The sequence below is a fragment of the Aquarana catesbeiana genome, linkage group LG09, assembly GCF_042186555.1.
Source record: "Aquarana catesbeiana isolate 2022-GZ linkage group LG09, ASM4218655v1, whole genome shotgun sequence".
Taxonomy (NCBI): Eukaryota; Metazoa; Chordata; class Amphibia; order Anura; family Ranidae; genus Aquarana; species Aquarana catesbeiana.
This window is the reverse complement of record NC_133332.1, coordinates 183,176,362-183,192,661: the sequence shown is the minus strand read 5'-3', so window position 1 is coordinate 183,192,661 and position 16,300 is coordinate 183,176,362. Positions and strand designations below refer to the sequence as shown.

Below are 16,300 nucleotides of genomic sequence, written 5' to 3'. Positions count from 1 at the left end.
AAAAACCAAATTATAACCCCCTACAAAGTACTTGCGCCAGTTACTAAAATATCATATTTGGGTGGACTGGTCCAATGTTATTCCAACTCAGGCTTTTTCACTTTTTTCCAGGGGCAAAGGTGACTGGAATTATGACAAGGCCCTGACATTAGAATATTGTGTATATATATATATACTGTATATAGCTACACAGCTCTTGCAATTTTAAATTTATCCTTCAGAGATCCATTTTCTATTTTAACAATGACCAGTGACATTTTGTTTAACAGCAAACAGTGACATTTTAATGTTGTGGTCAGAGCTCCTTCTCTGCAAAGTATACTGAAGAATACTAATGAATATACTGATGAATTATACTGATGAATACTAATATGACATAGAAAAAAAAATTAAGTAGGGAATTTATCAAAACATGAGCAATCAGAATCTGGAGCAGCCACACATGACAACCAATCAGCTTCTATATTCCTTTTCAAAGCTTAACTGAACAAGCTGAAAATAGAAACTGATTGGTTGCAATGCAAAGCTGCTCCAGATTCTGTCTGCTCAAGTGTTGATAATTTCCCCTCACAGTGTAGTGAAACAAGGTGAAACCTATCACCTATATATTTATTCTCAGAGATAACATTAGTCCATTTTATGACAAAAGAAATTTATACTCAGCGCTGCCTCTCTAAATCATAAATGTACATCTACCCACATCAAATGTGTATCATAAAACAACATATACAACAAAGTGCCGATATAGTGCCAACAATTGCATACAATCAAGTTCAATAAAGTGCAATAATAAGGTGCAATGAATAAAGTTCATCTATTGTGAGGTATGGGACTGGTGACACGTTGATGCAGGAGGGGAGCACAGGAAGTCACCAAGATTGCATCAACGTGTCACCAGTCCCATACCTCATAATAGATGAACTTTATTGATTGCACCTTATTATTGCACTTTATTGAACTTGATTGTGTGCAATTGTTGGCACTATATCGGCACTTTGTTGTATATGTTGTTTTATGATACACATTTGATGTGGGTAGATGTACATTTATGATTTAGAGAGGCAGCGCTGAGTATTAATTTCTTTTTGTCATTATTCGGAGTATTCACCTTACACTATAGCAGCAGCCCTACTGCATATGTACATGCGTGTGTATGTGTAAACATATACACATACTGTATATACATTTTGCATTTATTTAGAATTATTATAGTTTTTTTTCCACAGCGCAGGTTTTTTTCTTATTATTCATTAGTCCATTTTAATTGGTTGCTTCTCACTTAGTTTTACAGTCTAATGTGATTATGAGAGCCATGCCAACAAGAACAAAACAGAGCTATTGAAATATTATCCAGTAAATCAGAACGTGGGAAAGTATACATATTGGGATCATTTTTACAACTAAATCTGGAATTACTTGGTAGCCATGCTAACCATTGCTGTTCTGTCACTGTTGCTAATATTCTGAGTTCTATAAAAGCAAGCATAAGTGCAAACTTTTCAGGTTGTTGAAACTTTGGTTCATCTGTGTGTTAAAACTTCAGTATACAGATATTTTGTTATACCACATGTGTATTTTTCTTAATCGTACATCTCAGTGCAAAGAACATTTCATATTTATGACTACTTGGGTTATGCTGCCCCCTTCAGGTAAATTGGAAAAAAACAGATGGATGTTCCTCTGAAGATCTCCTTTTGTGGGCTTTAGTACACTATGTATGGCCTATTCTGAACACCTCTGCTTGGGTAGAGAAAGACTTCATCTGGATTTGTCACGTATGGTCAAGAGGCCAAGAAAGACTACTCAGACCTCGCATGTAAAAGCAGGGGTCACCTATCATGTTTGTACTGGATCCTATGGGCAGTGATCTCCAGGGTAATATATATCCAGTAAAATCACTGGTAGGATGCTGTACAGGTCCAGAGCACTGATCCCATTTGGGGAAGTTGAGTCTCTGAAGGCCCTGCAGGGCATGCCTGCTGTGAGGGGTTAAGATTGGACTTCTAGTCCTGCAGTAGCAAATAGTGCTTCTGTGGTGATACATAAGACAGTTTCACCTAAAAGTGTTCCCTGGTACATTTGGAACAGTGCAGACTGGTATCTCTGTGCAAAGTGCCCCCCTGCTGTAGTGGTCTTCAAAAGATGAAGATCGACATATGTGCAATGATGTCATCACGCTCACTTACTCATGCAGGGGCCCCACTTTGTCGGTTCCCCTGGCATGAAAATCATGCAATTAGAAGCTCCCATCTACAATATAGTGTAGACACAGCTTTAGTGCTAATCCAGTTATCCTAGAGAATTACCATGAGCCTCTTGGCTGCTTCCCTGATTAATGCTCTCAAGGCACTGTATATGATCACAAATTTGGGAAAACCTACAACTGGCTGAACATTCATAGTAGCTGTCTTTATTCCAGGGAGATCATCTTCTCTGTGATTCTCTCGGGAATCTTTCTTTTTACATAAGCTTGTTTTTAGTTACGGATATAGCCTCTTTATTTGAGGAGTGGCACTGGGCGAGTGATTATTACCTATGTGATGGCATGAGCTATAAGGGTGGCCCCCTTTCTTGGTTTCTATAAAATATATCCAGTAATATCACTGGTAGGAGGCTGTACAGGTTCAAAGCACTGATCCCATTTGGGGAAGTTAAGTCTCTGAAGTCCCTGCAGGGCATGCTTGCTGTGAGGGGGTGAAGATTGGACTTCTAGTCCTGCAGTAGCAAATAGTTAGTGCTTCTGTGGTGATACATAAGACAGTTTCACCCTCTTCTTTTTGGGGGTAATTCTGCACCTCAAATCTGTGGGTTTGCTGTTCCATGAATGATATACTGATTTTGTATTTTGTATAGTTATGATTTAAAAGTTTGTTTACCCACGTCCAGTTGAAGCTACGTGACATGACGTTGTGAAACGCGTCAACGTAATCGTGGCTTGCAGACGCTGCCACAGTAACCTCCCAACTCCAATGGGAGACGGGGATCTTTTGAAATGGAAAACAGAATCCTTTTAGATGGAGCCGCTAGCAGCAAGGCTATCACCTGCCATATGGCATCGCCACAGCCCGAATTTACAGACCAGCTGAATGTCAGCAAACACGATAACATGCAACATTGTATGATCCAGACAGCACTTGTGGTATAATCCCCCTACAATGGTCGGAGAAGTGATGGAGCTGTTGTGTTGCTGTGGAAATGCAGGAGATCTCGGCCGTCATCCCTACATTAGGAAAGAGGGCAGTAATGTAACCAAAACCATCTTCTGTTTACACTTGCATTTTTTGCACAGATTTCTTGCAACACATTATCGGCATGACCTGGGTGTGAATGTAGATTTCGGGACAACCTGCAGTGATGGACATTGAACCGCTGTTAGCTGATACACTTTGATCACCAAAGGCAGGTTTAATTTACCCTCATCTACCTCATCCCGATTAAGGCTGTTTTCATTTGGCAGTGGTCATTTAAACACTGTGTGATCATCTATCCACTTTTGATTATGTCCTGCTAGAGATTTTGGAACTCCAGTTTGTTTATCTATGTTTCAGAATGGACATATTCTTTGAATGAAATGCTTGGAGCATGCGCATGCAATTTTATGATTTGAAGTTTCTTCCTTCCATTTAGCAAGAACTACTAGTACATTGTGGTAATCCTACAGCATAGTAACCTCCTGTTTTAGCGGCTCATCTCTTGGTAGCATCACTGTTATCATATCTCCGCCACCCAGGGGGCCACACATGCACAGTATCCCCTTGTAGTTATTTACTTTGTTTTCTATTTCTTCATTGGCATTTAGCCATAGGGGTTCTGTGCATCTGTGGTAATGTAGGCGCCTGCACCGTGTGTATTATTTGTGTGTTATTGTCTGTGCATTGTCTGTGTCTCTGTGTCACGGGCATACCATATGCAATTTTGCACTTGTTATGCCCTTTTTATTGATGTATGATGGACCAGCATCACTTAATTTTCATACAGGAATTACCTTTGTGTAAATTTTAGTTTTTGCTACTCTAATAAAATTGTTTTTTTTTAAGACGCTCTCCCATTACTGTCCACTATATCCATAGTAGCTGACTTTATTCCAGGGAGATCATCTTCTCTGTGATTCTCTCTGGAATCTTTCTTTTTACATATGCTTGTTTTTAGTTACGGATATAGCCTCTTTATTTGAGGAGTGGCACTGGGCGAGTGATTATTACCTACGTGATGGCATGAGCTATAAGGGTGCCCCCCCTTTCTTGGTTTCTATAATATATATCCAGTAATATCACTGGTGGGATGCTGTACAGGTCCAGAGCACTGATCCCATTTGGGGAAGTTAAGTCTCTGAAGGCCCTGCAGGGCATGCCTGCTGTGAGGGGTAAAGATTGGACTTCTAGTCCTACAGTAGAAAATAGTTAGTGCTTCTGTGGTGATACATAAGACAGTTTCACCTAAAAGTTTTCCCTGGTACATGTGGAACAGTGCAGACTGGTATCTGTGTGCAAAGTGACCCCCTGCTGTAGTGGTCTTCAAAAGATGGGTACCACACCCCAGGGACCTTTGATGTCTTCCATGTTGTGGAACAAAGGTCAACAATATGTAAGGCAGTGTACAGAGGTCAATAGTACACCCCAGTTGAAGTCCCATAGGATGAAATGCATTGGATTATTGCCTGCTAAGCTCCACATACTGCACCTGTTTTACAAGTTTTTTGTGATCACATTTTATTGTATACATCTTGAGTGATGTTTGTACCATTCTTTTATTAGGTACCAATTCAGCCCCGGAAGGTATTACCCCCTTCCTGACCAGAGCACTTTTTACAATTTGGCACTGCGACGCTTTAACTGGTAATTGCACAGTCAGTGTGTTCTAACTGTATGGGGATAGGGCTGAGTAGGAGAGGAGACATATCGCTGTTCCTACTTACTAGGAACAAACGGCATGTCTCCTCTCCTCTGACAGCACAGGGATTTGTGTGTTTACACGCACAAATCCCCATGCTGGCACTCGTGCATGCGATTGCTGGCTACGCACATCGGGTCCCCCACCGTGCAGCAGGCATGCGCGTGTGCCCTCTGGTGGCTCTTAAATGAAACCCCTGTACGGGGTTTCGCGCAGGGGTGCCATTCTGCCCCCGTAAATAGACTCAAGTCGGTCAGGAACAGGTTAAATCCATACGTTGTTTGACCTTCCTTTCTTCTTTTATGATCACCATTTTTCCATTGCTGGAGGAGAGCTTTAAGGAGACTGCACGAACTAGGAGATCATGGTTGAGTTCCTGTTTACTGTATCACTGGTCTGCTGCATTACTGCAAGTGTGTGTCCATACCCTTCTAATTCCAGGAGATCATGGCTTGAAATCCCGGTTTCTATCCATGCCTGTTTGACCCACTGCCACTTGTGTGTATGTCCACATCCTATGGTAAGAGTACCTACCCCTCCCCTGGGTGGTGGAAGCACAGTCCCATGTGTTTTGGGAACACTGGAATATTACCATCAATGTTTTTGATATCAACATCTGATATCCACCATGGGTTGTTCCAGAGAAATACATCATGATATTCATCATTGATGGACTTTACACTGTGTTATAATGTGTTAAAGTTAATTTGACTATTCACTGATCAAACGTGAACACTTGTTATTTTGTTATATGTGTTTTTATTCTACTATCTGGATCCTTAGGTGTCACCTGATTATATGGTGTCACTTGATCCATTTCATTATTGATTGCACTGTATTTATTGTTGGTGCACAATTTATTTGTATTTTTACAAACACTTTTACAAACACTGGTGTTTTTAGCACCTTGTGCATTCTAGCACAGTTGTTATTGTGTATGTTCACCTATCTCTAGGGTTACACCTGGGGCATATATGTATTTATAGCACTGCACTTTTCCCATCACACATTCACATGCAATTAGTCTCATTGTTGGTGCTGGCAGCTTATTTTCTAATATTGTAGCGCAGTAATTTTCCATACAACCAGTAGTAGATAGGGCAGTGTATAAAGGTCAGTAGTATGAAGAGAAGAATGCACGAGTCAGTAGTAAGTAGTGCATTGTATGGAGATCAATAGTATGTAGGGCAGTATACAGAAGTCAGCAGAAGGTAAGGCAGTTGACAGAGGTCAGTAACTTGTAGAGCAGTGAACAGAGATCAGTAGTTTGTAGGCCGGTGTACAGAGGTCAGTAGAGGTCAGTAGTAAGTAGGGCAGTGTACAGGGGTCAATAATAGGTAGGGCAGTGTACAGAGGTCAGCAGTATGTGTGGCAATGTCCAGGGGTCAGTGGTAGGTAGGGCAGTGTACAGAGCTCAGTAGTATGTAGGGCAGTGTCATTCCTCACTTCTCAGCAGAGTATATGCAAGGGAATGCCTTGGATTGGCTTTGACAGATTCCCAAGTTGAGAGCTCAGGCAATGAACACAATTGAGCTCATCGCTTCCTTGAGCCACTCTGCCTCTCTGGGGGAGGAGGGTTGGCAAGGTAGGGAAGCAAACATGATCTACCAGTCACCTGCCTCAAGTTTATGGGTAGATAACAATCAATGGGTTGCTGTCCCATGTTTTAGAGCAACTAGCTTGAATAAACTCCCAAAGAATTTGACAGAAAGATCAACAACACGTAGCATTCTGGCTCATTTCAACTCCTTTAAGAGATGTCCTAAATGTGATAATGTAAAAAACAAGATTCTTATTCTTAGAATGAGACACATGTTGGGGGAATGAGCTTGGTGCTATGGTGTTATTTGACTGTCATTGTTTAACATGTACGTTTGTTTCTTGTTTTAGTATGAAAATTATGTGCAATATTTACAGTATGTATTGGTAGATACTGGAAAAATCCCTAGTAAAGAAAAAATGTATATTTAATTTGAATATAAAAGATGTCTACCTACACATCCTGATTTTCTGGCCCCTTCAACAGTTTCTGCAATTCACAGTAAGGGATTACCACTTCCAGTTTGTGGTGTTGGCATTCTGCCTGTCTATGGCCCTCACGGTGTTTACCCAGATGTTATAATCAAAAATCAAAACCTTTTTGCACTCGCCTATAAGTGTAAAATGTGGAAATAAATAAATAGAATAAAAAAAAATATATATATATATATACCGTATATACAGCATCTCACAAAAGTGAGTACATCCCTCACATTTTTGTAAATATTTTATTATATATTTCCATGTGACAACACTGAAGAACTTTGCTACAGTGCACAGCTTGTATAACAGTGTAAATTGGCTGTCCCCTCAAAATAACTCAACACACAGCCATTAATTTATAAACCACTGGCAACAAAAGTGAGTACACCCCTAAGTGAAAATGTCCAAATTGGAACCAATTAGCCATTTTCCCTCCCCGTTGTCATGTGACTCGTTAGTGTTACAAGGTCTCAGGTGTGAATTGGGAACAGGTGTGTTCAATTTGGTGTTATATCTCTCACTCTCGCATACTGGTCACTGAAAGTTCAACATGGCACCTCATGACAAAGAACTCTCTGAGGATCTGAAAAAAAGAATTGTTGCTCTACATAAAGATGGCCTAGGCTCTAAGAAGACTGCAAGACCCGTTGGGCCCAATTTGGACATTTTCACTTAGGGATGTACTCACTTTTGTTGCCAGCGGGTTAGACATTAATGGCTGTGTGTTGCGTTATTTTGAGGGGAGAGCAAATTTACACTGTTATACAAGCTGTACACTCACTACTTTACATTGTAGCAAACTGTAATTTGTTCAGTGTTGTGACATGAAAAGATATATTAAAATATTTACAAAAATGTGAGGGGCGTACACACTTTTGTGAGATACTGTGTATATATTATTTATTAATCTGAAGAAGAGCTGCAGCACTCAAAGCTATCAACTTTCAGAAAACGTATAATACTACAGCAGTGCTGCGCTAAACAAATTGTGCAAAGTATAAATCCTAAATTATAATATAAAATTGATATCTACTAATATATTGGTGATAAATAAAAAGGTGAGTTTCTTAAACACAAAAAGTGATTATGATTATTATAATTCATTATAATGGACCATGATTATAGTCCATCCACGTGCAAGTCCACATCACAACATGGTGAATAAAATCTTCAATCAAAAAATCCACTTTGAGTCCCAAAGTGAAAATGAAGAATAACTCTACCACCAAATAGGCAGAAGATGGTTATTCACTTTGTATTCTGGACCTTTCTTTTAAAAAAGTCTAAACATGCCTGGTCCCCTTTAAGAGCCAGGATCAGCTTCAGCTGGCTGGCACTCTGCTGTTTCTAAATTCCTCAAACCAGGCAACTCGCAAACTCAGATTTAGCCCATAAAGGATACAAAAGAAAGAAACTGATATTGCTTACTGTAATAAATCCAGAACCACATTATTCACACTTTAGATATACACTCACATTGTTAGCTATAGGCAGGCATATCGGTTTATCGGTACACAGAACAGAATTGATTTCCACAAGTTACTGCTCCCTACAGTAGACAGCTTAGATGTTGGGACAAGTGGAGCTGTCGATGTAAACACCACTCTCCTCTGGTTCGGACTGATGCCTGATGCCTTTTTTGTTTTTTATCACCATTACATTGGCTTTAGTTCTGGGGTTGCTGAGGACCTTTGTTATGCCCATTGTGAGGTACCAAGGTTAATTTCTTCAAAAGCTGACTTCAAAGGTCCAGCAGGTGGCACAAAGGTTTGCTTGGGTGATGAACCTTCAGAAGACAAATCCACTTTGCACTACAAGTGCACTTGGAAGTGCAGTCACTGTAGATCTGAGGGGAACATGCAAGAAAAAAAAACAGCATTTTTGCTTGTATGTGATTGGATGATAAAATCAGCAGAGTTTCCCCTCATTTCAGAGCTTCCCTTCAGATCTACAGCGACTGCACTTCCAAGTGCACTTGCAGTGCAAAGTGGATTTGCCTTTAGTAAATAAACCCCAATGTCTAGATTATTCAGAATTAGTCCTCAACACAGCACAGGTGAAGGTACTTTTTCTGCTGGAGAAGGGTCTGTCCCTTAGCTCTAAGGCGGAGTACCTGAGGTTGTTTTAAAGTCCCTTGATACCATTCTGTATGACGGTGCTGGGAAAGATTGTAGCCACTTTTGATGCAGTATGCCTAGTTTAATTCCAGACCTTTAAAATTCAATATCCTGTTGAATTGGGACAGGCATCAGGAGTCCGTGGATCTGCCAATGCTTTGACTTCCAAGCTCAGGTCACCTCTGAAATGGTGGAGTTCCACACAGATGCTGGATACCAGAAGATCCTTCCTTCCACTGAACTAGAATATCTTAACAATGGATGCCAGCCTGTTGAGCTGGGAGGGTGTTCTGAAGAACCTCTCGGTTCAGGGAACATAGTAATCTAAAGACAAGAAATTGCTGACCAATAGGCCCACCTGATCTTGCCTTGGGCAGAACCCCAGGACAGGATTGTATCTTGAGCCAGGGATCCTTAAGCATTTGCAGTTATGATGATACCTTGGGATCAAGTCTCTCAAATATATTCCTTCCCTCCACTGGAGTTTCTTCCTTGTGCAGGGTAAAGATGAAGGGCAATCCAGATTGGCCAGATTTGCTGTAACATGGTCCTCTCTTACACCTTGCTTTATGGCTGCTGGCTATAAATGGCATGGCTGTTAAAGCTCAAGTTCTGAGGGATAGGAGTATTTTTGACTCTGTTAATCCTACCCTCCTCGAGGCAAGAAAGTCAACCTCCAGGAAGGTGTGCTATCATATATGGAAGGCTTATTTTGCCTGGTGTGAGGCTCGTAAGTTTCATCCCTGACTGTATTTCATGGGGTACATCTTGGCTTTTCTCCAGTTTGGTGCAGAGATGTCTCTGGCTTTAAGTACCATCAAGGGGCATTCCTTTTTAATGACCCATCACATCTCATTCCTTTGTGCAAGGTGTCACACAGACTGTTCCTTCCCCTTTGTCTCTGTGGGACCTTAATTTGGTCTTGTCTCTATTGTGAGCCTCTCCCAGAGATTCTCTTAATGCTTCTTATGCATAAGGTTGTCTATTTGGTTGTGATTACTTTGACTTACTTGGTCTTGTAGTTGGCTGTGCTTTCCTGCAAAAAACCTTTCCTGCTTTTCCACCAGTATCTCAGTCTTATCTTTCTACTTAAGGTGGCTTCTTCGTTACATCTAAATCAGGACATTGTGTTGTCATCTTTTTCTCCTAATTAAAAGCATTCTAGGGAAAATGTGATTTACTCTTTGGATTTTGTTTGAGCTGTTTGACTTCCACAGCTTTGTTTTGAAACAATGTTTGTTTTAACTGAGGGTCCTCGCAAGGGTCAGGCTGCTTTTTGATCCACTATTTATAGATGGGTTCATCAGCTTATTTCTCTGGCCTGTGGTATCAAGGGTAAGGTTCCTCCTTTCGAGGTCAAGGCTCATTCCACCAAGAGTGCAGGTGCTGGGCTGTTCAGCATAAACCTTCTCTTGTTCAGGTTAATAAAGCTGCTGCCTGGTCTTCTTTTCACATGCTTACAAAGTTCTACCTGGCAGATGTTCACACCTCTGCAGATACCAGTTCTGTGCAGACAGCCTTTTAGTGAGGTTCTCCCTCATTCTGTTTTGGGGTTTTGGGTGTGTTGGTCTACACCCCCATGTTCAGTCCTTTGGGCCATCCTAAACATTCATGAATATGAATTGCCCTGTGATGTATAATTAAGAAGTTTGGATTCTTGGTTTAAAGGCAAAATCATTTTCTTGCTACCAAATTGAAGCTTAGCTGAACGGGAAGGAGTTATGCCTGGGTGGTGAATTCTTGTCTTCTTTTGGCCAGTGTCCATTCACCTGAAGGAGGCTGCAAAACCAAGTAGTCATGAATATTAAGTGCCCTGTGTCCTGTTATATTCACCAAGGAAAAGATTTTACATGTAATTAAAAATACAATTTTTTTCTTTCTCATATACTGTATCTCTTTGGAAACAAGAAATTGATCATTTCATAGATAACTGCAACAAAAGATGGATGCGTAATTACATTGTAAGCAAGGTTATGTATACCCGTGAATTTGCAGTGCACACAAACAATATAGACATTTTTTTAAAGAAATTTTATTTTAAAAGATCTGTTTATGCATTAAAGTGAGTTTCTAAAAAATGTCATAATTTCATTTTGGATAGAGTTGAGAGAGGTTTTTATTGCTGTCTGTTTTGTTAGGGAGATTCATCCTCTCTGTTTGCTCTGCTGACCATTGTAAAAATATTGCACTTTAAAGAGATGTCCCATCACTCTCTAATGTATCTTTGAAATAAGAAGCCAAAAGTGAAAGCTATGACAGTCTAAACAAGTCACAAATCCAGTTACTATGGAAAGCCTCAAAGTACACAAAAAACACTTGTTTTATTCACAATTAACCAAATCCTCCTTCACACATGTTCCACAAGCTACCTCTCCTAGACACTGCTACTCACAGAGGGGGTTTAGGCAGCAGAATCAGTAATGTCCTTCCAGAAAGCACTGGGCAGGACTAAGTGTGGCTGGATGCCTATTGACAATCTACAGGCTTGTAAATCAGCAATGTAAATGCTAATAACTATGCCCCTGCAACATGTTATCCATTCCATTGTATGACAGTTCCTATATAAGAGTGGCAAGTTTGCTCTAAATTCAGGGGAAGTGTAGCATCATTTATATACCACCAGAGGGAGCTACATTAGGTGGATTTCACTGGCAAGATCAACAGATATTTGTGGGATTTAAAATAAAAATAAAACTGGAGGTGCTAATTAAGTGCTACAGCATATTTTTTTTTCCAATGGGAAGCCATAGTTCTCCTTTATGCTATACAATTTGATGCTTTTATATAGCAATTGTTTTGATGTTAAATAGTAAAATTATTACATTCTGAACCAGGTCAAAAGATAATTAGCTGTGGAGAGTGAAGCAGAGGTATTTTATTTAATTAGTTATCGTGGAAACCTTGATAGTGACTAGGGATGGGCCGAACACCTCAAACAGGCAAAAAGTTCTAGCGAACATGCCAACCCTATTAAAATCTATTGGACACGGACATGAAAAATCAAAAGTCCTCATTTTAAAGGCTTATATGCAAGTTAGTGCCATAAAAAGTGTATGGGGGCCCGGGTACTGCCTTCAGGAACATGATTCGATGCAAAAAAAGTTTTTAAAACAATAGTTTTTTCAAGAGCAGCGATTTTAATGATGCTTAAAGTGAAACAATAGAAACTAAATATTGTGCCTGGGGGGTCCCCTTAGTCTGCCTATAAATTGGTGCCTATATGCGATATATAGAACATGCCACAGCAATAATGACATTTCTAAAGGAAAAAATTTAACTCAAACTTGCTTGCAGCTGTAATGTATTGCCGACTCCCAGCAGATGAAAAATCAATTTAAAAATGGGGTAGGGTCCCCCCCATTCCATACCAGGCCCTTCAGGTCTGGTATGGATTTTATGGGGAACAAAATTTTAAAAAAATTGCTGTGGGGTCCTCCTAAAAATCCATACCAGACCCTTATCTGAGCATGCAGCCTGGCAGGTCAGGATAGGGGGGATGAGCGAGGGTCCCCCTCCTTCTGAACCATACCAGGCCATATGCTCTCAACATGGGGGAGTGGGTGCTTTGGGGCAGGGAGGCTCTGTGCCTCCCACCCCAAAGCACCTTGACCCCATGTTAATGGGAACAAGGGCCTCTTCCCGACAACCCTGGCCGGTGGTTGACGGGGTCTGTGGGCGGGGGGCTTATCGGAATCTGGAAGCCCCCTTTAATAAGGGGGCCCCCAGATCCCACCCCTCATGTGGATGCATATCGGGTACATTGTACCCCTACCCATTCACCAAAAAAAGTCTCAAAAAGTAAAAACCACAGAAGACAATAATTGACAATTCCTATATTAAAAAAGAAAAAAAGTGTCCCGCGATGTAAATCCACCGTCAATCACGCAGCCCGACGGACCGAATTATAAAAGAACAAAAAAAAGACTCTGCCCCCATTGGAGGCCTCCCGACGACTGCTTTTTCTTCGCTTTGACAGCTCTTATATAGGTAAAGGCCGCCACCCGCTGATGTAACCAGACGACCCCGCCCCTATGATGTCACATGATGTCTTTTGATGTCAGAAGGGGGCGGGGTGGTTCGGTTACATCACCGGGTGGCCCCGCCCTTGCCTATATAAAAGCTGTCAAAGCCAAGAGACATCAGTTGCCAGGAGGCTTCCCATGGAGGCAGAGCTTTTTTAATTTTTTCTATTTTTCGTGTCCGTTGGGCGGCATGATTGAAGATGGATGTACATCGCCGGACACTTTTTTTTTTAATAAAGAAATTGTCAAAAATTGTCTCTTGTGGTTTTTACTTTTTGAGGCTTTTTTTGATGAATGGGTAGGGGTATAATATACCCAATACCCATTCACAAAGGAGGAGGCAGCATCTAGGGGTCCCCTTGTTAAGGGGTGTCAGAAGAGGCCCTTGTCTCCATCAACATGGGGACAAGGTGCTTTGGGGGGCACCCTCCCCATGTTGAGGGCAACCGGCCTGATATGGTTCAGGGGGGTGCTCGTTCGTCCCTCTCTTTCTTGGCCTGCCAGGCTGCATGTTCAGATAAGGGTCTGTGATGGATTTTGGGGGGGACCCCACGCCATTTTTTTTTTGGCGTGGAGTTCCCCTTAAAATCCATACCAGACCCAAAGGGCCTAGTATGGATTGGGGGGGACCCCACGCCATTTTTTTCTTAATTCTGTCATAGGGTTCCCCTTAACCACTTCGATACACTGTATTATTTACTCTGCACTGCACTATATACCCTGCACTGTATTATATATACTACACTGACTGCACTATATATTCTCCACTGTAATATATATACTACAATGACTGCACTATTTACTGTGCAATGTATTTTATATACTATACTGATGGCACTATATACTCTGCACTGTATTGTATATAGTACACTGACTGCACTATATACTCTGAACTGTAATTTATATACTAAACTGACTAAATTATATACTCTGAGCTGTAATATATATACTACACTGACTGCATTATATACTACACTAACTACCCTGCCTAATCTCCATTCATTCACTATACTGTATATGGCCGACCTGTAAGCAGCAGCCTTATATAGTGTGAGGCGTAGACTTAGCCTCTGAGCCATGATGGGCCAAAGGCACCCTGCCCTTGGCCAAGCATGGCTCTCACAGCACATTGCGCTGTGATTGGCCAAAGCATGCAGGTCAGGCGCATGCTCTGGCCAATCCGCAGCTGTCAGTGCACTGCAATCTCACAGTGCTTTATGGGGCGCTCCGCGGCGGACGATTTTCCTCCGAGCGCCCCATATGTTCGTTTGTTCAATGAACTTGCGTTCAACTCGAACATCAGGACCATCCCTAATAGTGACAGATACATGTAGTAACTTGTGAATCTAAGTTCTCTGCAGAGAGCTGAAGCAATCTAAATTATTTCAAGGTTTGGCTTGTCGTGTTTGGTGTCTTTGTTGTTCTCTTCCCTCTATGTAACTGTTGTAACATGAAGTTGAGGTGTTAATCTGCTGTTGATGCTGTGTTTGCCCAGTTGGAGAGACCGGCAAATAAGTTTTATGACATCACAAGGGAAGCTTTTTATCTTATATCTGACAACTCAAAGAATATGTATTTTGGTTAATATTGTTACTACACTAGACACATTTATTGGCACCTTATTGGTTCAAATGTCCAAAAACTAGATAAAAACTGGGTCAGTACTATCAAAATACTGTTGCTGTAAATAAGCCCAAGGGTCATCATTCACGCTACAATCTGAATACAGTCATTGTACAATCAACTTTAGAGTTACCAAATACAATGTACTATGAGGACCAACGTAATCTATGCAATCGCTTTTTATCCAATCTGGCAGACCCTTGCAATACATAGGTAGATCTATATGAGAATGTACAATCAGATTGTATAATATATGACCAACTTTAGGAAGGGCATATTGCACCACAATTACTCCTAACTACATTTAGAAATATATGATTTTCAGAACTAAATGTTATGATAAACTAGAGTGTTTAAAAACTCTACAGAGGTAGGTTACATGTTTTAAGATGTGACCTCTGCAATGTTATTAAATTGCATTTCCTTTCAAGTTGCTTATTTAATTGGTACCCTTTGAATCTGTTAAGAGTCTGTCAGAAGTACTTCAAGGGACACATATCACTAGTTCGAAAACCTACTGCAGAGTACTGTACTGTGTAAGCCATTCAAGACCATAAAGAATATTTCAAGGTCAAAAAGACAGTTACACAGAGTGAGTAGATGTCTTTACACAATACAGTGATGCAGTGCCGTTTTGCAAAAAATGGCCTGGTCATTAGGGGGGCAAATCCTTCTGGGGCTGAAGTGGTTAAGAGCTGTAGTGGTGTGTGCATGCATTTCTGATGCAATCATTTCTATTGTGCCCCAAAGATATGGCCATTTACCATGAATTGCAAACTCTCTTACAGACTTAGCACATCAGCAATACACCTGGAAAAGTCTTGTTCAGCTCACACTGTGCATATTTGACCAGCTTATTCCATTCATAGGAGTAGTTCAATTAGTTGTGGGCAAGGGTTGCCATCATCCCTTTGTCATAATATTGCATTCTACTGTTCCCCTTATGGAACTTTATTATGGCAACCAAATGTATTCAAAGACTTATTAATATAAATACTTTTATTTTTTTTTAACATATAATTAAAAAGACCTCCATAAGGCCCAATAATTCATAAAAACATCCATGTCAATATTTCACTATACAAAGTCATTTGCAAGGTGGTACTATCCAAAACAATAAATAACTGCACAACATTCCAGGTTCAGTTACAGCTTGTTTATGGAGTGAGAAATCCAATGCATTTCAAAAATTTTAAACATTATCTTCATCAGGAATATAGCGCCACTATAAGAGCAAACTGCACCATTTCTCATGAAATTGTCCACATAGCCCCATGTACTCCGGGTCAGGAGATATCCACCAACAAGGACTGTGTATAACTTTAAATGGAACCAAATAGCATAAACTATCCAAAAGAAAGAGCGCTATTCAATAGAAGGGGTCCCAGAAAGAAGAAAGGATGTTACATCTGCCAAGGGTAATATCTTGCATGGTGTTTAGCAAAGATATGCTTATTCCATTCAAGCAGCTAATCCAGAGGTCAGAGACGGTTCTAACACCTGAGCTGACAAGTTGATATCCATTAATCTGCATGGAATAAGATGGCGTACAGTCATACAGATGAAAATACTGCATGTCTATAGACAAGGGATAGTCACACAACTGTATCAAACTCAGAATTCTCT

At 40.7% G+C, this 16,300-nt stretch overlaps 1 protein-coding gene across 3 annotated transcripts in view; it reads left to right on the top strand.

Moving 5' to 3' along the window:
- GRIA3 (glutamate ionotropic receptor AMPA type subunit 3) overlaps positions 1-16,300 on the top strand; it is a 446,082-nt gene that overhangs the window by 405,931 nt on the left and 23,851 nt on the right. The gene's annotated exons all lie outside the window — the stretch shown is intronic.